We start from the raw sequence: 23,771 nt of genomic DNA on the forward strand, positions 1-23,771 counted from the left end.
AAATGCTTGTATCTTACTATCCATATCCATATAACAAAGCTTCTAGTTTCTCAGTTTTTGTATTATCTTCTGTTTAGTCTCCTCCCACATATACTCAGCTGCCACAACAGAGTAATGTTTAATCCATACTCCTAAATACTTAATTTTATCATGTCCCTATAAATATGGATATTGCTGGACAAATTTATATGTGGGCACATAATTTACCACTATTGCCTTTGTTTTAGCTTCATTAATTTTGTATCCCAAGAAGGTTTGAAACTGTCTTAAAATGTTCCACAACACTGCAATGTTCCTTTCTGGTTTTGTCAGGTATAAAATAATATAATCTACAAATAGAGGCAGCATTTTCTTGACTACTATACCAATGCCATCCTTGAATTTCTGAGTCCCATATTTTATTTGCCAGTGGTTCTAAATATACAGCAAACAGCAAAGTGGAAGGAAGACTCCACTGCCTGGTTCCTCTACTCAAGTAGAAATTATCAGAGAGGACCCCACCCATTTTCATTTTCACCTCTGATCCCTCACATATACTTGTAATCAACCTTATAATTTTATCAAGGAAACAACTACTTCCATTGCCCTGCTCATGAAGTCCCAGCTTACTCTGTTAAATGCTGTCTTTTCATCAAGACCCACCAACAACAATGGTATTTTCTTACATTAAAGAATGAACAAATTAGAACTGGAAGCAGTCCACTCTTTCAACCCTACCCTTCTTAATATTCACAACAGCCTTGCACCTTTTCACAAAGAAAGAATGAACAAATTAGAACTGGAAGCAGTCCACTCTTTCAACTCTACCCTTCTTAGGTTCATAAGTTGATACTAGGATATCTGCCCTAGGGCATTTATAATCCTAGCCAGAGTGTGGTTGGCTTTCACCACCCTTTTAGATTAGTTGACTGTGCCTCTGTATAGTAGGTCACAGAAGATAGTTACTGTGCCTCTGTCTAGTAGGGACACAGAAGAGATCCCAGGGGTAAACCTATGATCTTCCTTCCACTCGTCAAGATTTCTCTTGAAGAGGGTCATTGAGGGGCTCTGCATAACATGGATTGGGATTTTGTTCCAGAGTGAGGGGAGCCTCTGGGATATGAATCTGTCCCTCCAGCATGTCCTATTTATTTCTGTGCTGAGGTTTAAGTCCATGGAGCATGTAGCTCTAAGGGATTTGGATTTCCTGAGGTGGAGCATGTCCATTAATTCTGGTTTGGACATGGCTTTATACGTCAGGCACAGATTGCCTCTTAGTAGGTGGTAAGCAGCTGAGTAGAGCGGAAGTTTCTTTAGCCTAACTGCGTAGGGATCTGTTTGAGTCCCTTGATCCTCTTGGTGAGGTACTTTTGGGGTCTTTCCAGTTGCTGCATGTGTCAGGTAAGGTACATCCCAAATGGGGCATTGTATTCAATTATGGGCCTGATGAGTAGAGGGGCACAATGACCTCTCTTGATCTAGATGTGAACCCTTTCGTGATAAGGTGGGCTATATAGAAGGTCTTTATAACCACTTTGGCAATGTGATTGTCAAAGGAGAGATTGCTGTCTACTTGGGTCCCCAAATCCCTAATTACTTCTTCCGTACTTAATGGATTACCACCTATGTGGTAATTTGTGGGCACTTTGTTTTTCCCAAAGGGGATGACTATGCACTTTTTGGCATTTAGCTTTAGGCCATGGCTCTGGCACCAGTTATCCGTCTCTGTGAGACCCTTTTGGAGGATGCTTGTGTCAGTCGGCGAGTCGATTATGACACCCAGTTTACAGTCATCTGCGAACTTGGTTAGCCATAGTCCTCCCGTGTTAGCCTGTACCTCAGAGAAATATATACTGAACAGGAGAGGTCCCAGGACTGAGCCTTGTGGGATGCCACTTGTAACTGATTTAGAGTCTGACATGGCACCTGCAATTCTGACCATGTGGGTTCTATCCCTGAGCCAGTTTGCAACCCATCTTGTGACATAGGGGTTGATATTTAAGCTGGTGAGCTTATTTATGATGCCCGAGTGGGGTATTGTGTCGAAGGCTTTTGCGAGGTCCAGGTAGGCTGTGTGGACTACCTTCCCTTCATCTGTGGCCTTGGTGACTGTTTCAAAGAAGTCGACTGGGTTCAAGAGGCAAGATCTGCCCTTAACAAAGCCGAATTGGGTAGGATCCAGTGTTTGGAGGTTCCCAATGTCTTTGTTTATGAGTTCCATGATGATACACTCCATAGCTTTGCAGACCAGGCTAGTCAGGCTTATAGGGCGATAGTTTCCGGGGTCCATTGTGGCACCACCTTTGTGGAGTGGGACCACTGTTGCTGTATGCCATTCCTTGGGTACATATCCTGTAGTAAGGCTGAGATTGAACAGTGACTTTTATGTGAGGGTTCAGTTCTTCTTGGAGCTCATGTAAGACGCAGCCCGGGACACCGTCTGGTCCCATTGATTCTGTGATTTTTGCTTTGGAGAGGGCAGCTCTCACCTGTGCATCTGTGATGTCAGGGAGGCTACACTCTGTTGGGATAGACATTTGCTCTTTTGGGGGGGGGAGTTTGCACTGAACCTGTCTGCCAGGATGTTGGCAATGTCTGTGGGTTCAGTGTATTTTTTGTCATTTTGCACTAACTCAGAGCATATCTGGGAGTTGCCACCCAGGTTCCTGACATAACTAAAGAAGGCCTTGTGATTATCTTTAGCGTCTTGTGCAATTTTTCTTTCGAAGCTGGCCTTAGATAATTTTATGAGGGATCGTAGTTTCTTGCTAGTACTGATCAGAGATGCCTTCCCTTTTTGGGATTTTGCTCTATCATGTAGTAGCTTCCTCCTTCTGTTGTATAGCTTATTTATGGCTGGGGTCCAACAGACAGGTCTCCTGCCTTTGGAGGAGTGAGTCTTGGTTTTATTTGAGATAGCATGATCCATGCATTCCTGTAGGTGTCCATAGAATGTGTTTGTAAAGGATTCTGTGGTTTGGGCCGTATTTTCCACTGGCCCGGGGGCTTTGAAGGATTCCACCTCAGTTTTGAGAAGTGTGAAGTTTGCTTTTGAGAAGTTCTTCACCGTGGTTTCCTTGGCTGGGGGTGGGAACGGGATATGGATGTCCAGTGAGATTAATTTATGGTCAGATCTTACCAATGAGGGGTATACCTCTGGTATGGAACATAGAGTCCCCATGTTGGTGATGATCAGGTCCAATATGTTTTCCCTTCTTGTGGGAGTGGTGACCAGTTGTTCCATAGCATTTGAGTTTATAAATTCTAGGAAGCGTTGGGTGAGGGTGTTGGGGCTTGAGTAGTGCTCCCAGTTTGTTTGTGTAGTTGAAGTCACCCAGTATGATGGTGTTTGGAGAGACCTTCATATTCTCCAGTGTTCTCAGGAAAGCTGAGTGGGGGTTCCTGAGTTTGGGAGGGTGGTCTGTAGCAGGCTACAAACTGAAAGGCAGTTTTGCCCACTGTTAGTTGCACATGGATGGTCTCTGATGCTTAGTGCAGTGCCACTAACCTGGAGGTGTGGATATCTTTGATGAATATGGATACTCCCCCTCCTTTTGTGGTTCGGTCTGAGTTTTGCGGCCGAAAAGCATTGTACGAGGTATAGCCTGGTAGTGCTGGGGTGATCTCGGGAGTCTTGAAAAATGGTTTCTGTTACTGAACAGATATCGATATTCTCCATACTGAGGAGAGCCTCGAGTGCGTGCATCTTGAGGTTTAGCTTCTGGCATTGAGCAGCATTACCCTTAGTTTCTTTTTCCTTGTGTTATCTATGGAGGTGGGTTTGTCTTTTGAGCCTTGCCCAAAAAAGGCACTATGGAGGTGGCAAGAGCCTTAGCCAATATTCGAAAGCCCAGGGGTGACAGGTGCAAGCCGTCCCTAACGAAGCAACGTGGCTTGTCGAGCATGTCATCCCAGGCTGACAGACACTGGATCCCCTTTGAATGACACTAATAATTTAGCCAATTTTTAAAACTGATCATTTTGTCTTTATACTGTGGCATCATTCTTGGTGAGGGTAAGATGCTACTCAAGGTCTGGGTCATACCGGCCTGGGCTACATGATCAGAGAGCTCCTCTATGTCTCTTTTCATGTAGTCCAGGGAGGTACGTCTCAGGTAATTCACACCAGCATGGACAATGACAGAGTCATATTTGTACTTGCTTTGGAGTGACCTGAGTGCTTGTGTTATGTGGTGGATCCTGGCACCCGACAGGCAGCTTACAGTGACCTTCTCCTTGTTCAGCCTGGTGAGTGGGACGTCAGTGTGTCTGACAATAGAGTCACCTATTACAAGTGTATTAGGTGTGTTGTTTAGCCTTAAGGGCTGTGACTGTGTGGCACACTGACTTTGTGAACTATGTGATACGTGGGTATTGTTGTGGGGTAGCGGTTGCTTGGATGTCTGCTTTGGAGGTCTCTACTGCTTGGGAAGATTTTTATTTAGAGCCTCTGAGTATGTTTTTGTGTGTTTATGTGTTTGGTTTGCTGTTGCAATAGGTCTATGTGAGACTGGATTTGTGGTGTGTGTGGTTACCTTCTCCGCCTGACTGACTACGCCAGTACTGGGTTGAGAGAGCTCAGCCTCCAGTTTGGCTATATAGTTGCATCTCTCACATATATTTGAGCTTGTTGGGAGGAGGAGAGGGTGGTCTGTGTACATAAGGCAGTTGTAACATTGCCTCAAGATTCCCAGATTCACCAGTTGGACTGGAGAGTAAACCCGAAACTGACTTTTGGACATGCCAGAATAGTATAAGGAACTACTTTTTGACTGATCAAAAAGGACCAATAAGGAGTCAAGTACTTTAAGGGAGTATAAGAGTATGTAGTGCTTTAGTTTATTAGTGCTTACTTATAAGATTACTTATACGAACAACTGCAGGGCTTTAGAATGAAAATAGAGTGCATACTTTGAGATTTAGAACAGTTCTAAGGGAAAAAGTGAAGAGCAGACTTTGTGGAGCCGGGAATAGTTTAAACCCATTTAAATGGTGCTGTCCAATGCTGCTGTATTCGCAAAATCGTGCAAAACTGCGCAAATGCGGGTTTTAAAGCAGGGAAACTGAGAGAGATAGGAATTGACCCAAAACAGCCAATAAGCTACTAGTTTCAGGGCTGAGACCACTCCTCCAGGGACAGATAGGCTGCTCAGAGCTCCCCACTCTCAGTGGTGAACAGAGAAGCTTCCTCCTCTCCAAGTAAGGATATGGGCAACACAGGAAACTATACCACAGAATTCAGCAAAACCTGAAATCTGGACTAATCTATTTCAGCAAAGGCGGGAAAAGAGAATTTTTTTTTTTTTTTTTTTAAATTTCTTAATATTCTCAACAGCCTTGCACCTCTCTGCACAGTTCATATAAAATCAAACATCTCCCCATGGCTAAACTATGCTACTTGCACCCCAATGAAATCTAGAGACAGGTCATGGAAAACATGGGTGAAAACTAAACTCCCCGCCGATTTACAAAAATATACAGAACTCAGGAAATTGACCAAAAAAACCCACATTATTAAAGACAAAAAGAGTTCTACTGTAACCCTCCTACCTCTCAAAGATCAAATCCCAAAAAATTCTGGAACTCTATTAACCAAATACTACATCCCAGGAACCCTTCCTCCCCCAATCCCTGCCCTAAAAAGAAACCAAAAGAAACTGCTACCCTCTTTAACATCTATTGTATTGAATCCATATCTAAAATGATTACTATTGATCCCTCTTTTACTAACATAACTAACCAAAAAAAAAAAAAAAAAAAAACAACCAGACTACTAAATCCTCTCCTGCTCCAAACTCTATTTATTTATTTATTTGCAGTTGGTTTACCAGGATAGTCCACTGGGCCAAGATGAATCTGTTTTCAATGGAGTCCCAGGGAGTAAAGCTCCAAAAAAAAAAAAAAAAAAAAAGCAAGGTTACAAAAAGGTTTTAGATTACACTTTTTTTAAAAATCTTACTGACTAGAGCAAACATTACTAATAGTACAGACTAGTGAAGAACTTTACAGCTTATACAGGCTAGTAAAAAGGGACATTACAGTATAAACACTGAGAAGCCATTACATATTTGGAAGCTTACACTAAGAGGTACATTCCAATGCATTCTTTGTAATTAGCTTAGAAAGTACAAGGGAAAGATGTATGAGTTAGGAGAAAAAGTAAAAGGAAATTGCTAGTATAAAGAGGGGGGAGTAAAGAGAAAAGGAAAATGCCAGTGTAAGTTATGTGGGGTGGGAGCAGGAGCATTCCCACTGAGATATTAGATGAGAGTGAAGAGATTTTTTGAATATAAAGCGGTTAGAGGTGGTGTGAATGGATGGTGGAAGAGAGTTCCAGAGACGTGCTAGACCATAGGATAGGAGATTTTTTACCAGGGGGACATGTTGGTTTGTACAATTCAATTAGGTTTTGGTTGTTAGACCTTAGTACTCTGTCAGGTAGGTGCATTTTTTTATGGTAGCTGTGGGTATAGGTTTTAATGTGAAAGGTGGGAGATCGGAAGAGGGGGTATTTGAGGGTGATGAGGAAGGAGAAGAAATGAGAATAGAAGTAGAAGTGGAGGGTAGAGTGTTAGTAGAGGAGGATGGGGTGAAGTAGAAGTGGAGGGTAGAGTGTCAGTAGAGGAGGATGAGGGTGAAGTGGAGAGTGTGGTGATGTTAGAGAATGATGAGGTTAATTTGGAAATAGAATCAATGAAGAAAGAATTAAATTATGTAGCCAAATCTATGTCGGGAGCATTGGGGTCTGGGGTCTGGGGTCTGTTTTGCTGGAATTTAGGACGGTGGAAATTCCTTTCCAGAATTTCTGAGGGTTTGTTTTATTGTTGCTTTGGAGTATGGAGAAGTAATTTTGTCGATCAGTGATGATGAGCTTTTTTACTTTATTTCTAAGTGTTTTGTATTCATTATAGATGGGGGGAGTCCTATTTCTCTGGTAATGTGCCCAAACTTTATTCCTGTGTCGCATGGTTGCTAGTGTGTTTTTGGTTAGCCAAGGGGCAGTTTTGATTTTTATTCTTTTTGTCCTTAAGGGAGCATGGTAGTCTAGGAGGTTTAAGAAGGTTGAGTCTTCCACTACTATTTACCTCACATCCATTCCTATTAGCTATATCAAATCTTTACTCTCTAAATTAAAACTCTGCTCCACATCCGCAGACAATATTCCTTCCTACAACTAGCTGCTGATTCACTTGCTCTCCCATTATCTAGCTTGATAAACCGTTCTGTCTCTGAGTCAAAGGTCCCCTCTATCTGGAAAGAATTCTACACCATACCTATACATAAAGGTGGCAACTCCACGGAAATCTCTAACTTTAGTATTGCAATCCCATCCCCACTCTCCAAAGTATTGGAAAAATGTATACACAAGCAAGTCATACAATACCCTCTACAAGAAGGTAGGACTCTGCCCTACCTGTCCTCTACATTGTTTTGCTCTACTGACCTCTTCCTCTCTCTACCTCAGTGCACCCCCCCCCCCCGGCCTTCCTTAGCACACCGATACCTTGCATCCCAAGGAAGTACTGTTACCTCCTTACATTACAATTAATAATTCATATCTCTCATCTCACTCCCACACAACATGGCTTTTGCCCCAAACACAGTACTACTACTGCCCTCATATCCTTCCTTAACACTATTTCTCTGGCCAGAGTTAATAGCAAACTCATCTCTTGCCTTTTCTTAGACCTCTCAAAAGCCTCACTTCTTACCAAACTGACAAACCTTAACTTCTCCACTTCTACTGTTGCCTGGTTTTCTAGCCATCTCACAGATCGATTCCAGTCAGTGAGATGGGATTCTGCTCTCTCTCTCTCTCTCTCTCTCTCTCTCTCCCTGTAAAAATGGGAGTCCCCCAAAGCTCTATTCTTGGCCCATTACTTTTTAATGTCTTTACTAATCAGCTCTATACTTCTTGCCCCAGTCATCCCTGGCACGATATGCGGATGATTCTACAGTCATCACCATTGCTGACACCCCCTCTGAACTCATCTCAACCACCCAGGCATCTTTTAATTCAGTCGAAACCTGGCTCTCTTAACAACTTCCTTATACTGAACCCAAATAAAACAAAACTCCTACTCTTCTTACCTAACCACCTCAAACCTACCTTCTCAATACTGTCTTTCAATAACACTCATAACAAAGTTGAGTCTGACATTAAACTCTTAGGTGTCATTATAGATGACCAACTTAATTTCGACTTACATGTTAATAACTGTATTCACAAGACTCACCTAAAATTGGGCCTTCTTTATAGAAATAAAAAGTTTCTCACTAACAAAGCTAAAGTAAACCTCTCCCATGCTTACTTCTTACCTAGTCTATTGTATAGCTCTCAAATCCTTACAAATCTCAACTCCTATCTCCTGTCCAAACCTGAATCAACTTACGACAAAGTAGCCAGATTTGCAGCACATCAAACATATAAATCCCATCACTTTCTCTCACTAAAATGCCTAAACTGGCTAGAATTACCCCACCAGCTCTTCCTCTCTCAGCTCCAAATCATTAATTCCATTCTTTATCAACCCTCCTACTGCCCCAGCTTATCTCCTCTTATCTCCCATTATTCCCTCACTAGATCTCTACGCAGCTCAGACCAAGACCTTCTACAGATCTACAAACCCAGGACCAAACTAGGATGTAACCTCTGTAACTACCATCCTTCCATTTCTTGGAACAAACTGCCAATTGAAATCAGGTCCCTCAATCAACTTAAACAATGCAAAGCTGCCACCAAGGAATACTTGAAAAGTCACTAGTCCTGTCACTGTACTTACACTACTTAATCTTCCGTACTTTTCCTCAGAATCTGCCCTACCTGTCCTCTACATTGTTTTGCTCTACTGACCTCTTCCTCTCTCTACCTCAGTGCACCCCCCTCCCCCCGGCCTTCCTTAGCACACCGATACCTTGCATCCCAAGGAAGTACTGTTACCTCCTTACATTACAATTAATAATTCACATCTCTCATCTCACTCCCACACAACATGGCTTTTGCCCCAAACACAGTACTACTACTGCCCTCATATCCTTCCTTAACACTATTTCTCTGGCCAGAGTTAATAGCAAACTCATCTCTTGCCTTTTCTTAGACCTCTCAAAAGCCTCACTTCTTACCAAACTGACAAACCTTAACTTCTCCACTTCTACTGTTGCCTGGTTTTCTAGCCATCTCACAGATCGATTCCAATCAGTGAGATGGGATTCTGCTCACTCTCTCTCTCTCCCTGTAAAAATGGGAGTCCCCCAAAGCTCTATTCTTGGCCCATTACTTTTTAATGTCTTTACTAATCAGCTCTATACTTCTTGCCCCAGTTATCCCTGGCACGATATGTGGATGATTCTACAGTCATCACTATTGCTGACACCCCCTCTGAACTCATCTCAACCACCCAGGCATCTTTTAACTCAGTCGAAACCTGGCTGTCTTAACAACTTCCTTATACTGAACCCAAATAAAACAAAACTCCTACTCTTCTTACCTAACCACCTCAAACCTACCTTCTCAATACTGTCTTTCAATAACACTCCTAACAAAGTTGAGTCTGACATTAAACTCTTAGGTGTCATTATAGATGACCAACTTAATTTTGACTTACATGTTAATAACTGTATTCACAAGACTCACCTAAAATTGGGCCTCCTTTATAGAAATAAAAAGTTTCTCACTAACAAAGCTAAAGTAAACCTCTCCCATGCTTACTTCTTACCTAGTCTATTGTATAGCTCTCAAATCCTTACAAATCTCAACTCCTATCTCCTGTCCAAACTTGAATCAACTTATGACAAAGTAGCCAGATTTGCAGCACATCAAACATATAAATCCCATCACTTTCTCTCACTAAAACGCCTAAACTGGCTAGAATTACCCCACCAGCTCTTCCTCTCTCAGCTCCAAATCATTCATTCCATTCTTTATCAACCCTCCTACTGCCCCAGCTCATCTCCTCTTATCTCCCATTATTCCCCCACTAGATCTCTACGCAGCTCAGACCAAAACCTTCTACAGATCTACAAACCCAGGACCAAAATAGGATGTAACCTCTGTAACTACCATCCTTCCATTTCTTGGAACAAACTGCCAATTGAAATCATGTCCCTCAATCAACTTAAACAATGCAAAGCTGCCACCTAGGAATACTTGAAAAGTCACTAGTCCTGTCACTGTACTTACCCTACTTAATCTTCCCTACTTTTCCTCAGAATCTGCCCTACCTGTCCTCTACATTGTTTTGCTCTACTGACCTCTTCCTCTCTCTACCTCAGTGCACCCCCCCCCCGGCCTTCCTTAGCACACTGATACCTTGCATCCCAAGGAAGTACTGTTACCTCCTTACATTACTATTAATAATTCACATCTCTCATCTCACTCCCTCAGCAACTCTAAAACATTGCCATGTTTCCACCTCACCTTCCTTGATTTACAAAATTGTCCCTACACTATTATATACCGCATCTTTATTATACTTTTATCAGCACTGTTACTTACCGTTTTATTATATTGCTTCCTTATTATTACTTTTTGAACTTTTAACTACTTATTACTACTACTGTATAACTTGTTAATTAATTACGCATAACCTTTATTGTAATGTTCATGGAGCTTTTCTCTCCGGGCCTCTGCTGAAATAGGGCTACTCAGCTCAGTTGGAATATCCTGGTCAACAAATGTAAAATAAAATAATAAATAAATAAAATAGACTGTCTTTTATGGTGATAAACACATTATAGACGGCTTTGGAGAGGTGATTTATGCAATACCACTGAATTAAGAGTTTTAGTGGATTGCGGATATGAGAGCAGACTATGAACCTGGTTTAAATGGTGTTCTCCCTTTAAAATTGGCACTGACAAGGCATCTGCTCAGAAAATAGCTTTGATTGGTCAAGCCCTCTTTAAGAAGCTTTGCTGTGTTCAATGACTTTATAGATCTGAAGAAGGGATTTCCAAAAGCGCTTATCCACCTTTGGTTTTACTTTTTGTGTATTTTTGAATAAACTGCCTTTGTCTCGTGGATTTTAGCTTTGTTTGCTTCAATTGGATTTTGAAGCTTTTTATCTAGTTCCGTTCTAATTTGTTCATTCTTTGTTGGTTGTAGTTTACTTGTTATAATGGCACATGGTGGAAGGTGAGAATGTAGAGTTAAACTATCAGCCAGATAAAGACATTGGAACAGTAAATGGTTTTAATAATATGAGGATGAGAGGTAGCAGTGTCAAAAGCATGTTAACGGTGAGTGTTAATCCACTGCTAAAACTTAATCTTGCACAAATAGACTGCCATGATAATGGCTCGGACTTATCAACAGAACATTTTAGACCATTTTTAAACAAATAGCGGATACAGCCTTCAGATTAAAAAGACTACAATGGCAGCACTTTCATTTAGAAGCCTGCCTGCACTATAACATAGTGCCCAGAGGATTGAGGATAAAATGCATACCGTCATATGGGAATTTATACCTGGAGCTCTTAGCTAGATGTCAAACCATTAATCTGGAGACTAGTTTTAAATATATTAAATCGTTAACTGAGTATTTTAAACCGATGGAAAAGGAGGCTGCCAGCTTTATATAGAGAGTAAGCAAGCCGAATTAGAAGATGCAGCACTAATGGAAATTTTCTCTTGAAAACAGAGAATTTACAATGAGGTCTTACTGCATAAGATGAGAAATTGAAACAGGTCAAGACTAGAAAGCTGGCCAGGGATTATAAGGACTTTAAGGAACTTAATATATTTGAATGGCCAAGGAAAGCTAGCTAATAAGCAGGATAATAACACTTCAGATATCAAAGGAAGCAAAGCAAATGCTTCAGAACAAAGGAGGCTTGGCGCTACACCATCAGAGATGTGAAAAAGTAAAAAGGTATGGAGCAGCAGTTCAAGAGTTAAGAGATGAAGCTATGGATAAATAGGAGCTTGAATGTTAGTTCTGTAGAATCTATAACATTAGAGCACATGCCATGCAAAATACATCACTGAGTAATATTACAGGAACTCGGCCAAAAGAAACGGCAGTACATCTACTTTTTTTTTTTTTCAGATCTCCCCATCTTATTGAAACAACGGCACCAACACAAGAAAGATCGTTCTCTGAGCAGAGACAGGAAGATGTGGAAGGAGACACAAGAAAGGAATTTATTACTAAATAAAGGCACCGCATTAGTTGTAAATCTGTCTAATTGTAAACTTGAAATTAACGCTGCTTATACAACTTGGCATTTTCGTCAAAAACATCAGATACAAAATCAGGTCACCTTACATCATTTAAATGCTAAAACACCATTAAAAAACGAATGCCATTGGACAAACCACAATTAGTCACTCATACTCTCGCCTATAAGGTTCACATTTGATTTTGAAAACCATATAAAATTGTCCTAAAATACCCTAATAACTATAATATAAAATGAATGCTGTTTCAGGTACACATCTTATAAAAATTAAAATACAGATATATTGCCATTATATATAACATGATATTGCAATTTAAAAACATTGTCATATAAAAATCATTATATGAGAACAAGTCCTTGAAAATTGTGCTGCCCTCTAGTGGAATAATAACTCATTACATAACTTAACTTCATAATTTAGCAGTTCTGAGTTTTAAAACTGGTAAAATTGACAGCATATCATTTAGTCCTGGTTGCCGAGTAGCTTCCAATATTATTTGCCAGTAAAGCTCTCGGTACTCTAATTTTGCTTCCCACATACCCCCTCTGATTTCTTTTGGGACAACCTCCAGGACAAAAAATGAATAACATACTTGTGTACATATTAATTTATGACAAAATAATGCATTCTTTGTATTAGCTCTACCAATCTAATACAAATGTTCATAAATCCGTGTCTTAAGTTTTCATTCCATTTTCCCTATGTAAAAAGAACTACATTCTTTACACATGGCTAAATAAACAAGACCACTACTATTACAATTGGCATATACCCTACTCTTAATATGTCTATTTCTACTGGGAATCTCCAAACAGGCATTATAAATATAGTTACACTGAGAGCATGTACCACATTTGAATGTACCAATTCTGGTACGATGACACTGATCCCCATGTGCTCCACCATATTCAAAAACATTTTTGAAATTCATATCTCTTCTATAAGTAAACTGCAAATGCCCCACAACTGTGGGTTCTATGTCAGTAATTTCTCTAAATTTATCCCATTCTCTACTTACCACCTTTTTGATAACATTTGAATCCCCATTGTAATCCAAAATATATGCATCTTTTTTATCATTGCTGGAACCAAGGGGAATTATATTGGTGGTTGAACACAGATCTTGAACTAAAATGGGTGCAAACCTACTTTGCCTACCTTCTTTCACTTCCTTGGTAACTTGTTGGATTAAGTTCAAAGGGATAACCTCTGTTCTGAAACATTTCTCTTACATTATAACACTCAGTGTTAAAGTCCTCATCCTTAGAAGTCATGCGACTGACCCTAACAAGTTGCCCTTTAATAAGGTTTTTCTTCTGAAAAAAAAGGGTGGCCACTACTAAAATGAAGGTATGAATTCGAAAAAGTTTTCTTCCTAAAATTTTTGAGGAAAAACTACCATTTTCTTTCGAAATACTGACATCTAAAAAATTAAGAATATCATGATCCACATGATAGGTAAAATCCAGAAATGTAGTTGTACTTTTTAAGTAATTCAAAAATTCAAAAAACTTCTCTTCACTGTCTGTCCATAAAATACAAATATCATCTAGAAATTGTTTGTACAAAGACCAACATCCAACAAATTTGCTGTTAAAAACAAGGGGGGAGGTAAGGTTCTGATGGACAGCATTATATATGAGTCCAAAATGAAGAACGAACTTAATAATTCCTCTAAGTATATTCTTGCCTTGATTAATGAGGTTAATATAGCCAATTCTAGAATTCATTTGATGCTTGATGATATATTGTTGGAAGGTTCGATCAATTTGGAAACTCACAAATATTTATACAACAAATATCCAAGAGTTCCTTCAGTCTTCGGCATTTTGAAGGTTCACAAGTGTACCATAGATCCACCATTGAGACTAGTAGTCTCTTCAGAAGGTGCCGTTACAGCCCCTATTTCTAAATATATAGATAGTAAGCTTAAAAGCTTGGCATTAACAGGTACAGCTGTTTTACAGTACTCGTGGGATTTTCTCAGACAATTAAAAGTGGATGTATATAGTGATACATTGATTTTTATTACGTTAGATATAGTGGACTTGTTTGGTAATATACCCCATGAGATAGGTATACAATGGCTGGAGGAGTACATGTTGACATTTGGACATTTTTCACACAATGACTTTAACAATATACTTTTATTTATAGAAATTGTTTTAAACAATAATTTTATGTATTTTGAGGGAGAGTTTTACAAACAGATTAAAGGTGTGGCAATGGGGGCCAGTTGTGCCCCCACCTATGCCAATATTGTTCTTTCCTGGTGGGAACATAAATTTGTTTTTAACAGCAAATTTGTTGGATGTTGGTCTTTGTACAAACAATTTCTAGATGATATTTGTATTTTATGGACAGACAGTAAAGAGAAATTTTTTGAATTTTCGAATTACTTAAAAAGTACAACTACATTTCTGGATTTTACCTATCATGTGGATCATGATATTCTTAATTTTTTAGATGTCAGTATTTTGAAAGAAAATGGTAGTTTTTCCTCAAAAATTTTTAGGAAGAAAACTTTTTCGAATTCATACCTTCATTTAGTAGTGGCCACCCTTTTTTTCAGAAGAAAAACCTTTTTAAAGGGCAACTGGTTAGGGTCAGTCACATGATTTCTAAGGATGAGGACTTTAACACTGAGTGTTATAATGTAAGCGAAATGTTTCAGAACAGAGGTTATCCTTTGAACTTAATCCAACAAGTTACCAAGGAAGTGAAAGAAGGTAGGCAAAGTAGGTTTGCACCCATTTTAGGTCAAGATCTGTGCTCAACCACCAATATAATTCCCCTTGGTTCCAGCAATGATAAAAAGATGCATATATTTTGGATTACAATGGGGATTCAAATGTTATCAAAAAGGTGGTAAGTAGAGAATTGGATAAATTTAGAGAAATTACTGACATAGAACCCACAGTTGTGGGGCATTTGCAGTTTACTTATAGAAGAGATATGAATTTCAAAAATGTTTTTGAATATGGTGGAGCACATGGGGATCAGTGTCATCGTGCCAGAATTGGTACATTCAAATGTGGTACATGCTCTCAGTGTAACTATATTCATAATGCCTCTTCTTTGGAGATTCCCAGTAGAAATAGACATATTAAGAGTAGGGTATATGCCAATTGTAATAGTAGTGGTCTTGTTTATTTAGCCATGTGTAAAGAATGTAGTTCTTTTTACATAGGGAAAATGGAACGAAAACTTAAGACACGGATTTATGAACATTTGTATGAGATTGGTAGAGCTAATACAAAGAATGCATTATTTCATCATAAATTAATATGTATACAAGCATGTTATTCCTTTTTTATCCTGGAGGTTGTCCCAAAAGAAATCACAGGGGGTATGTGGGAAGCAAAATTAGAGTACCGAGAGCTTTACTGGCAAATAATATTGGAAGCTACTCGGCAACCAGGACTAAATGATATGCTGTCAATTTTACCAATTTTAAAACTCAGAACTGCTAAATTATGAAGTTAAGTTATGTAATGAGTTATTATTCCACTAGCGCATTATTCAAGGACTTGTTCTCATATAATGATTTTTATATGACAATGTTTTTAAATTGCAATATCATGCCATATATAATGGCAATATATCTATATTTAATTTTTATAAGATCTGTATCTGAAACAGCATTCATTTTATATTATAGTTATTAGGGTATTTTAGGACAATTTTATATGGTTTTCAAAATCAAATGTGAACCTTATAGGCGAGCGTATGAGTGACTAATTATGGTTTGTCCAATGGCATTCGTTTTTTTAATGGTGTTTTGGTATTTAAATGATGTAAGATGACCTGATTTTGTATCTGATGAAGTTTTTGATGAAAATGCTAAGTTGTATAAGGAGCGTTAATTTCTGTGCATTATTTTGTCTGAATAAAATTCCTTCGTGTGACCTGGGCTCATATTTGGCTGCTCTGAGTGATTTGCTGATTATTATTTAGTTCAAACTTCATGGCCATCCTTTTTTGTGGTTATTTGTAAACTTGAGTAATGCTCAGTGTAAGCTTCTGAATAAGGGTTTAACATTCATCCCTTTACTACCATCTAGGCTCAGTGAGTTCATCACAGATCTTAAATCCTTTGCTAGGAATTTGACTTTGAAGAATATATTTACGACTGATGTGAAAAGTAGAAAATAATACGCAAGCAGTATTATTTAAGAAACTGAGCACTATGATACTGAATGTACATCCACTGATAGAGACCTTTGTTAAAGTTTGTGAGAATGAAGTAACAAATCTATGGAACAATAGAAATAGTAATAGTAAATGTAAGAAATGTTTTTATAATTTAAACCTGAGTGAACAACAAGCCTTAAGGGAATGAATGTATAATAATGAGATAATTATTAGACCAGCAGACAAAGGAGGAGCAATAGTGGTATTAGATAAGAGCTGATATGGAAATAAAATGATGGAGCTACTTCATGATGAGAATACATATAAACCAATACAGAAGTTTGAGTTGGATAAAATCATAACAACAGTTAATGTGAACTTGAATGACAAGGGTCATTAATCAAGATTGGTTTAATTATTTTTAAGTGACTTTTCCTACAATACCTGTTATTAGAGGATTACCTAAGATTCATAATGGTCTACACAATCCACCCATGCGTCCAGTATTTTCTGGCAATGGGTGGATTACAGAACCTCTATCTGTTTATGTGGAGCACACTGTATTGAAGGATACAGAATACTTTCTCCTGTGTTTATCTACATATAGTAAAACATCTCCTCTACTGGAAGGTGTCTTGTTGGTTACAATGGATGTCAGAAATCTGTTTACAGTTATCCCAAATGATTATGGTATAGAAAGGGTACAGAGATTCTTGATGTCTGATGATACCTATGAAAGACAACATATAGTACGAATTTGTATGCTTTTGGAACTAATACTGGAAAACAATGTTTTATTATATGAGAATGAATACTTTCTGCAAAGATGGGGTATGGCGATGGGTACTTCCTGTACCAACTCCTATTCTAATATTGTGATGACACAATGGGAGAATGAACACATCTTTAATGACTGGAACATAGAGTTGCAACAGCTGCTATTTTGCAGTTTGTGGATGACATATTTCTTCTATGGGAAGGAGAGGAGAGACAACTGGGAGCATTTGTTGATTTTTTTAAAGACTACCACTCATTTTTTAGATTTTGAAGTCCACAGTGCTTATGATAAGATGGATTTCCTTGCTCTAACCATCTCAAAGGATAGGACTGGTAACATAGATACTAAGATATATTGTAAACCCTGTTGGAGAAATCATCTTTTACATTGCAATAGTATGCATCCCACTCATGTTTTTCCACAAATCGTAAAGAACCAATTTTTGAGGAGCTCAAGGCTGAACACCAACCATAGAGATCAAACCATTGATATTTCAAGTATGAAGATGCATTTATGTGAAAGAGGCTATAAAGTAGAGGAAACAGAGAGAGGGGAAGCACCAGTAATTCAAATGAGTCCGACCAGAAAACAAAACATCTTTCCATCATGATGCAAGAAGAGTCGAGGAAACCTTGAACCAGGAAATGGATGTACCAGAAAGCATAGGATGTACGGTTACATATAGCCAGGACATTCAACAAATATGTGATATAATCAAAGGTAATTGGAAAATATTAACAGCAAATGCAGCAATAAAGAGGCTAGTAGGAGAAAAGCCCAAGGTTCTGTTTTAAGAACAGACTCAGTTTGAAACAACTTTTATGTGGTGAGAAGAGAAATATCAATAAATTGAATAATTTGAGAAGAGATACTTTTAAGTGCTGTAGATGTAAGGTGTGTCCATATATCAATACCAATAATAAGTTTATACATCCTACAAATAAGAGAGAATACCACCTGGGTACCTTTGCAGACTGAAGTACTAAGAATGTGGTCTATATAGCTATGTGCCAAGACTGTTCACAGTTTTATATTGCAAAATGAATTGTCTATTTAAAACCAGGATTTTGAACATTTAAATGATATTAAACATAAAATTAGTGTCAATGCATTGTCACAGCATATTATGCAATTCCCAGGGCACATTTTTTTTGTATGGTGACAGAACACATTATAGACAGTCTTAGGAGAGGTGATTTATGCAATACCACTGAATTTAAAGAGCTTCAATGGATTGTGGATATGAGAGCAGACTGTGAACCTGGTTTAAATGGTGTTCTCCCTTTAAAACCGGCATTGAAGATGCGTCAGCTCAGAAAATACCTTTGATTGCTCAAGCCCTCTTTAAGAAGCATTGCTATGTTCAACGACTTTATGGATCTGAAGAAGGGATTTCTGAAAGCACTTATCCACCTTTGGTTTTACTTTTTGTGTATTTGTGAATAAACTACCTTCATCTTGTAGCTTTTAGCTTTGTTTGCGTCAATTGTATTTTCTTACATTCTGCTTCCTCTGGATCAAGTGTTCTGTTAGTGTTATGAAATATTTGCCTCCCTTCCACAAAACCACAGATCTAGATCTATCAATTTTGGTATCACTTTTGCTATTCTTTTAGCTATTATAGGCATAAACACTTTATAATCATGGTTTAGTATTGAAATTGGCCTATATAAAGCTAGATCCGCTGCATCTTTACCCACTTTCAGTATTACAGCTACCACCGCTTTCTTCAAGGATGTTGGTACTTCTCCTCCTCTTAAAATGCTGTTAAACAAAACCTTCAAGATCTTTTTTTTTTTTTTTTTAAACCTTCCAGATCGTTATGATTTGTTCCCTCCTAGCTTCCAACCTTCCACAGGAATACCATTGATTCCTGGGGACGTTCTTGTAGGTGATGCATTTTATCTCATCTCCTCCTATACTGTTTATAATTGAGCATCATCTACCTCTAACCTTGGCATATTTAATTCTTCCAAAAACATTTCCAATTGTACCTTTTCTTGATTTCCATATTTCTCTGCTTTATACAGAAGTTCATAAAATTTCAAAATATTTCTAGTACTTCTACAGGATCTCTTGTTATCTTCCTTGTTATAGGCTCTCTAAGCTTGGTGACAGCCCTTTCTACATTCTGTTGAGTCATTGTGCTAAAAGTTTTTGGGAATTATTCAAAAAAAAAATTGAAATAGTTATTGGATGCATTTTAAGACCTTCAATTAAATGCACTTGTTCCTCTGAAATATAAATTCTATCTAGCCTAGCCCAGTTTTTGTATCTTGGAGAATAATATGTAAATTCACTCTGAACTTTTAGTACTGAATTGACATCTTCCATGACAAACATTTTCATGCATTTCTTCAAAAATCTAACCTCCTTTATTATATTTTCCCCTCTGCCCCCCCCCCATACAGCTTCACTGTTGCAAACCAAATTTCAGTCCCCACTTATAAGTAATATTCCTTGCTGAAAGCTGAAGGACAGAAGAAAATATTGACCAATTTATGGGCTATCTTAACAAAACAACTTGATTTTTAAAATTTACCTTTGCCTATAATAAAAGGTTGGTTGACTATTTGAACACTACAGTTAAAATTACTGATCAGAGTTTCACATCTAACATTTTTAGAAAACCTACCTTTACTAACACCTACCTGCCCTACCCTACTGCACATCCTTTTGCACATAAAAATGCTTAATTAAAGGTCAATGCACCAGGATTGCAATTATGACATCTAGCTAGGAAAGATGAAGTTTGTCAGGAATTAGAAAAATTGCAAAAGATGTTTATTGACAAGGGGTACCCCTCTGAACTTGTGAAAAGTATTACCCTTAAGGTGGCCAATGAAAGGGGTAAAAAAATGTAAACCCATTTTAGGAATTGGTTTGGAGAGGGATAGTAGGGCTAATATAGTTGATTCCAATAATATTATCAACAAATGGTTGGAAGGGTAATGGCAGTTGAGTTCAGCAATAGTTCAGGGAACGTAAAGATTATTATTAATAAAAATTGGAACATTCTGAAATTCAACCCTGATATTTCAACAGTAGTGGGGTTAGAACCCATCTTTGTATTCAAAACAGGTTGGAATTTGAAGAATATTTTTGAGAACAATAAACCCACATTGAATTTGAGTTCCAGAAAAAAGATAAATGCAAAGTGCGGATATTGTACCCAATGTAAATATATTTACGAAGGTGAAACTGAGACACTGGGAAATTTTATGAAAACCAAGATTAATTTTTAAAAAGTTAATTGTGTTAGTAGTGGAGTGGTCTACTTAGCTATGTGCACGAAATGTGATTGTTTCTATGAAGGTAAGACAGAGAGGTCACTAAGAAAAAGAATATATGAGCATATTTATAATATTAAAGCTAAAAATACTAACATTGCTCTTTATAAACGCACACTAAAGAAGAGACCCACAGTGAATTTAGATTTGTTGTTAAAGAGCTAGTAGAGTTTAACCTGCGGGGTGGTGACTGGGAGAAGAGACTGGAATACAGGGAATTGTTTGGCAATTTGAGGTGAATGCTGTAGCTACCCTGGCTTAAATTTTGATTTTATTATTTAGCTAATTAATTATTTAATTAGCTAAATAATACAATCAAAATTGTATTATTTAGCTAATTAATTATTTAATTATTTAAATATTAAATTGGATGATGAATTGGTCTTTTTAAATGTTTTTTTATTGAAGCACTTTTTATTTCTGATGAAGTCCTGAATGGTATGGAAGAAAGTGCTTAGATGCTTCATGTTTTCCTTATTAAAGGAAAACTACACCCTAGAACTAAAAAAACAGTTTTTTTCACTCTGTCTTTGATTTCTGCCTTGTTTTAACACCTAAATATCACTCTAAGTGCTTTATTTGTAATTTTAGCCTGTTTTCCAATGTGATCTTGCTCTCCCTCAACCTTTTCTCTTTCCCATAATACTGTGTATGACTCATGCCAGACATAAGGAAGTAGCTTTGAATTCTCATGCCATTGACATGTAATGGGATTTGTGAGGGTCACTGATATTTTCTTTACCTTCTGTAAAAGGACTGCTTCTTTTCTGTCTGTAATCACCCTCATTTATGCTTCGCTTAGACCTTGTTTTACACTATACTTAGAAGTTATCCAGCTGCAGCCAGAAAAGTAACTAAATTGCAGGCCTTTGTTCAATGTTTTCTATTGTAGTTCAAGAGGAATTGAGAGTCCCGTCCCCCACAGTACTGCAGAGGTGTTAAAACTGTCACTGCACTGTGAGACCCTTGCAGAATCAATTCCTCTTAGACTACAAAAAAAAACCCTGAACAAAGGCCTGCAATTTACTTTTCTGGCTGTAGCTGGATAACTACTCAGAGAAGTTTTCTCAAGTTTATAGCAAAAGACGGAAGTGTGACGGAAGGAGAGACTGGTAATTGGCAGCATGTGTTCTAGGAATGCAATGAATTGGTAGACTTTAAAAATTCACCAAAACTTCTCTGAAGTCTGCTAAGAGTATAAAAGCAATTGTACAAACACTTCCAACTGAAAATCCTAAATGTTCTGGATTTTGTTGCATACTTGAGAACCATACAAATATCTTTACATTGTTTGTAAAAAAGAAGAAATACAGCGACTCACATAGTAGAAGTCAAATAAACACCAAATACCAACGGGTAGTAATAAATAAATGACAATTTAATAAAGGTAAGCGCTTTTGCATTAAAAACAACAATGCTTCATCAGACCAAATAACAATATCTTTACATTGTTCCCTGGTAAATTGCTTTCCAGTCTCTCTTCCCAATTTTTTTCTAATCTCTTATTGATTCTTATACTTATCATGCAGTATTTTGTATGTCCTACTAATTACCCCTTTCATAACAGCAACATCTATTGCAGACTCAGATAAAAACTTTACCATAGCTGGCCTTTCACTTACTACTCCCCTATCCCTTACACTTTGCCTATATTCTATTATTTGTCCCTGGTATGAAAATTAGTCTATGACCTTTAGTCAAAACTTCTGCTTGGCCTCATCCCACTCTGTTAAGGTTCCCTTTTTAGGCATTTGCTCCTAGTACCTTGGTTCCCTTGCTAATTTTTTCCAGTAAATCCCAGCTCCCTTATGCCTATTTTCTGTATGCTAGAATAATCCCTTTTGGCATTGCATTATATTTAGCTTAGTTCTTAGAGTACTTTTTGCTACTTCATGAATACAATATTTAATATTATTGCTGTTTGTCTCCTTAAGGACTTGCATCCAAAATCCTTATATATGTTTATTTCTCAAACCTGCTCTCCATTTCATCATCATCACCCCCTCCACTTTGATTTATAACCTTCTGCTTGTGTTGAAGCATTAACTGTGTAGCTGTATGGTATCCCTTCAAATCAGGTAATCCCAAAGCATCTCATTCTATGGGGAGTCTTAACTTACCCTACTTAACTCTTGCTCTCTTTTTCTCCCAAATAAATTCCTTCAGCTCTTTATTAATTACTGTCCATAACTTCTCTGGATGATAAAAATATATCTGGTCCGGAAACAAAATTAAACGGGCTAAAAACGTTTTCACTGCTTGGATCTTACTATCTGTATCCATTATAGAGAGTTTCCAGTTTCTCATTGTTTGTATTATGTTTTGTTTAGTCTACTCCAACATATCCTTAGCTGCCATAATGTAGTAGTGAGTACACAGTTTAATACTAAAGCCTTTGTTTTGTCTTCATTAATTGTATATCCAGAAAGAGACACTTTCTTTACCTTGATGTGTTTTTGTCACCTATTAATGTTTCTGTATCTCTACATAGCTACTCCAAAAGGCTAATAGATCAGCTTGCATCATATGTGCAATCCAAAGGCACACACATTAGAATTTTATTTCATTTTCCACAACACCAGAATGTACTTTTCTGGATATATCAAATACAAAATAATATCATCTGCAAGTAATGCTAACATTTCTTGAATATCATACCAGTCATATCCTTGAAATCGAAAGTCCCTTATTTTCTTTGCCAGTGGCTCTAAATATAAAGCAAATAACAAGGGGGGAAGAGGACACCCCTGCCTGGTTCCTCTGTTCAAACACAGCTTGGCAGAGTGTAACTTTCCCACCTTAATTCTTGCCTCTGACCCATCATATAGCCTCCTTACTAACCCTATTATTCTATCAGGGCATTACAATGCTTTCATTGCCCTACTCATTATAACTCCTAGCTGACTCTGTCGAGAATGCTTTCTCTGCAACGAGACCCAACAATAACAGCGGTATCTTCTTACATTCTGCTTTACTCCATATCATTATTGCTTTTTTAATATTGTCAAAGATTTGTTTTCCCTTCACAAAGCCACATGGATCCATATCTATCAATTATGGCAACAGTTTTTTCATCCTCTTAGCTAGTATGAACATAAGCACTTTAGATTGAAACTGGTCTATATGAAGCTGGTTCTTTGGGTATTTGCCCTCTCTGGGTAATAAAGCTGCCACATATTTACTATAGCTTTCTTTCCAAGAAGCACGTTTCTTTTAATTTCATAGCTACAGTCATCAAATGCAGAGATCCTTGAGCCCAGGAATATAAAATCTCCTACTGCCTCAGCTACTTCCCCATCTACTTGTAAAATAATTGGTAGAACCAGATACCATAGTCTTAGTTTTTTTATGTTGAAGAAGCTTTCTTCTTTCACTTCATCAAAAATGTCTTCACTTCCAACCACGCT

Source organism: Protopterus annectens, chromosome 4.part1 (assembly GCF_019279795.1).
Source record: "Protopterus annectens isolate FY-2018-M chromosome 4.part1, PAN1.0, whole genome shotgun sequence".
In the NCBI taxonomy this organism is placed as follows: Eukaryota; Metazoa; Chordata; order Ceratodontiformes; family Protopteridae; genus Protopterus; species Protopterus annectens.